Genomic DNA, 4,416 nt, shown 5'->3' with positions numbered 1-4,416 from the left:
CTGCTTGTCACCTACTGAATCCGCTACCCCATTTGTAATCGTCTCTGTTTTAATGAAAAACTATATTTAGTTGGATGATGATAACTAAAGAACTCAACTAATAGTTTGATCGGTAACTAATCATTCGTTGTCCATAGAAGCGACGTTTAGTCTTATATTGTTAAGTCATTATCCTCCAATAAAGTGATTTAATCGATCGTATTCATCCCCTTGATAAAGAAATATCAATAAGTTGTATGTTACCTGAATACAAAAATATGACCATTATTTGAAAGAATACTATTTTTAAAAAAGTTTTTGCATGATAGAAAGAATTATTTTTAACCAAAAGAGAGTAAAAACTAAAAATGGAGCGTCCCACGTGTTTGATCTTTCTCAATCACCTCGAAACTAGCGTCCCATCTCCACCTTTTGACTTGCTTCCGAGTGGATGTTCGTGTGGTATGAATAATTGAATACCCATGTCACGTTCATTTTAAATTTTTATTGTTCTATAATAATGTACGTTTCTTTCATCAAAGGTTTCTCTATGTTTTTATCCGTGTATAGAAATATTGGGGTTTTCAATAAAATAAACAAAGACATATGAAGGGGCATGGTCTTAAATGTCGCGCAAACCATGCGTGCTGGGCCATATTCACTCTTAACGATTAAAACACTCAGCTAGTCCCAAGGTTTCTACGCGACAACGACAGCTCATAAAGTACACCATATGCAAGTGGCAGCAGCCTGCAGTCAATCAACGTGCATCACAACCGATTCCCACTATGATAAATCATGCAAGGGACAAGAAGTACAAGAAGACAATGACGTGTTGCTAATCAACGTGGGCACTCACAACTCCATGATCTCCACTCACAGCTGATGATAGACGCGACAACAAGTACATTTGGAAGGTGGCGTGTAACTAATCACGATGTGCCAGTATACCTCCTCCTCGGCAGACACTATTTGTCGTGTCGGGGGGAGGGGGGGATGGATATTCCATGAAAGCGACGCCTAGCTCAAGGCCCATAAGTCTATATCCTTTTCCAAACCCTTCGGCTATAAATACCTGTCTTCTCCGTAGGTTTAAGGATCCGACACTATCACTATGAACACACACTTTTTTTCCTTTCATACTTGAAAGAACAAATACGTATTCCCACGCCAGAGGGTGGTTACGAGACCCCCCTTCCCTATATCTCCTTCTCGTAGCGAGCTCAGGATGCTTTGTTTCAGTCATTGCTAAGCTGTATCGATCGAATAAGATATTCAGAAGATAACCCCCTTGTCGAGGCTACCATTATAGTTCTATCTTACGAGGATTAGAATCGGTGTTTCTTGAATATCCTTTTTATTTTATAGGAAACTTGATGGTAAAATATTGTTTACAAACAAGTAATATGAAAACACATGACGTTCATATTAAATGAAGAAAGACATTAAGGTAGTGTTCGTTTCATGGATTGTAATGGAATTGGAATGGGAACTCACGAAAAGATTGAAATTTGATTTGTAGTTTTGGTGTGTTTGTTTCGCAAAATAGAATGGAATTTGGATGGAATTGGGATATAGATTCTCTTCCTTATGTTGTTGTTCAATTCCAATTCATTTTCTTGTTGAAACCAACAAATTAAGTAGTGAAATCAAGATTCCAATTCCATCAAGATTTCATTCCATTATGTTAAACGAACGCTACCTAAGGATTTTGATTTCCTAAGGCTTAGTGTTTGATATAATTTTCTTAAGACAATATTTGTCCCTTACGAACTTATTTTTCAAGGTACAACAACAAGAAGCGGTAGTACTATAGGAAACTTGATTGTAATATATTGTTTACAAACAAGTTAGAAAATGAACAACATGATGCTCAATTACAACAAACATACATCAAGGGTTTTGTTTTGTTGAGGCTTTGTTTTGATACAGTTTTCTTAAGATAATATTTGTACCTTAAGAACTTATTTTTCAAGGTACAACAACAAGAAGCGATAATACTATCAGAGTAAATCATCGAGCCCAACATTCACCATGGAACAAGTGTTGTGTGTTCTTCAGGGTATACAAAGTCTCTAAAGTTCTTCGTATTTCTCTTGTGTGTGTTTTCAACTAAAGAGAACCTTAGTATTATAGTGAAACAAAGTTGAAACAACTTTATCTGACATTAGATGACATTACATAAAATGTTTTTAATGCAATATATTTGGTTTAAAATTGTCATCTTGTTGTTTTAGTTCATAGGTAACAAACTTTGAAGGTTGGTAACAAAGATGGCGAAAGTAGCAGACCTAGCTAAGGTCGATAGCAAACTTGACCACCAATTTTTGGCAGCTTCAAACACACAAACAGTGGCGGACCCAGGAATTTTTCCATGGAGGTGCGGAACATTTTTAAAAATTTTAGGCCCCTAGGTATATAAGTAAAAAAATCGGTTCGTATCGGGTCGGGTCATGTAAAACAAACTAACATCAAACTAAATTTATATAATCATCAAAAACATGTCAAACCTTGTTACAAAGATAGTTAAAACGTCGACGCCCTATGGGTTTTCATTTTTTGAAATCTATCCAAAATATCATCTAAAACTATTTTCTTAAGCAATTCTTTTTCTATATAACATAAGTTCATCGCTCCATAACATAACGTTTCAATTTTAATTTTAATTTTCAACTATTCAAGCCCTAGAAATCATAACGTAAGTTGTAATCACCCTAAAAATATATAAACAACATAATCACCCTAAAAATATATAAACAACATAATCACCCTAAAAATCATCTAAACAACCATAAACAACGTCAAAACACACAAAATTTCAAACTTATTTAACAACTTTATTACCCTTTTTTTCTCTTATAATATCAACCAAAATCATCAAAATAACAAAGAAACTTACCCGTGTTCGGATTCCGGTTAGATTTGGTGTCAAACGACGGTGGTATGGTGGCTGATTACGGTGGTCGCCGGCTGCTGGACTGTTGTCGCTGGGTGATGTTGTTGAAGGGGCGCAAGAGAGAGAGCGGGAGAGAATTTCTAAAGGTTTTGGGTTTTAATTATTTTATTATAGTTTGAAATATTGTTGGGTTTGGTTAATGGGCTAAGACTTAGTGAGCTAGCTAGTTAGGAATTATAAGTGGGTAAAGGTATGGGTATTTGGGTTTAGTTAGTTAGGTATTAAAAGTTATATAATTTAGGTAGTTTTTTTTTAAAATAAGAGTTTACTAAAAAAATTTTAAATATAAATTGATAACACTTTTTACCTAAGGGGTGCAGACAAAAAATTTCAAGGGTGCGGTCGAAAAATTCCAAGGGGAGCGGACGAAAAATTCCAAGGGGTGCGGACGGGATTTTCGATGGAACTTAGCACTAAATTTTTTTTCCCCGGAGGTGCGCCCGCCCACCTTGAGCTGGGCTTGGGTCCGCCCTTGCACACAAATTCAAGTATTGATATCTCATTTATCTAAGCATCTTTTTAAACACACAATTTGATGAATTATTTATGGCCAAAGTTAGTAAAAATTAATTTTTACTATTTTCCAACAATAATTGATATATGTTTGATACAACTCTTAAGGGTGGAGGGTATAAGGGTGTTTGAGTGGAGTCACCGATCAGTGACCACCCCCACTATATTGAGTTGGGTGTTTGAGTTGGAGAGAGGTAGTGAATTTCGGTGAGTGTTCACCGATAGAGGGGGGAGAGTGATGAGAGGAGAGGAGAGAGAGGGGCTCAACCAATCATGTTTTTTTTTTAATTGAGGGGTGTTTGACTATACCTAGTGATTGAGTGTAAAATGGAGAGTTGACATGGCATAATACTATTGGGTAGGATTTCACTCAAACACCCTAAGTTGTTTGACTATACCCTCCACCCTAAGTATCTTGATGATGTACTACTTGAATAGTGATCAAACCCAACTTCGTGCCGGTGGTGATTTTTAACAGTCCAAAATAAGTGTGTTTACAATTACAATCAAACTATAAGCATAAACTTTACATGTTTAATCAATACCAATCATGTTATGTATACAGTAAATTGAAATATGAGAAGGGATATAATATGTATACAACAAATAATGTTTTGCAAAATAATGGAAAACCCGACTCGATTTTTATATATATAAATATAAATATATGATATCTCTAGTCATATGCATTCTATATGTACTCGTCACTTGTGGTTGGCAAGTTGTTGGTCTATCGTGCGTTTGATCAAAAAATAATCCACGTGAAAGGGTAGTTAACTAAAGAAACCTAAACACAAATATTTAATTATTAGTAGGAATAAACAATAAATTATTATGTAATTAAACACGTAATAATAAAATGGCCTTTTGGATAATCCAAATTCTAAAGCAAGCTTGTATAAATATCTTACATGAAAACAACTCATTAACTTATTACACATCAACGCACAATAACAAAAAAAAATAAA

This window comes from Helianthus annuus, chromosome 13 (genome assembly GCF_002127325.2).
Source record: "Helianthus annuus cultivar XRQ/B chromosome 13, HanXRQr2.0-SUNRISE, whole genome shotgun sequence".
Classification (NCBI taxonomy): Eukaryota; Viridiplantae; Streptophyta; class Magnoliopsida; order Asterales; family Asteraceae; genus Helianthus; species Helianthus annuus.
This window is presented reverse-complemented; position numbering follows the sequence as displayed.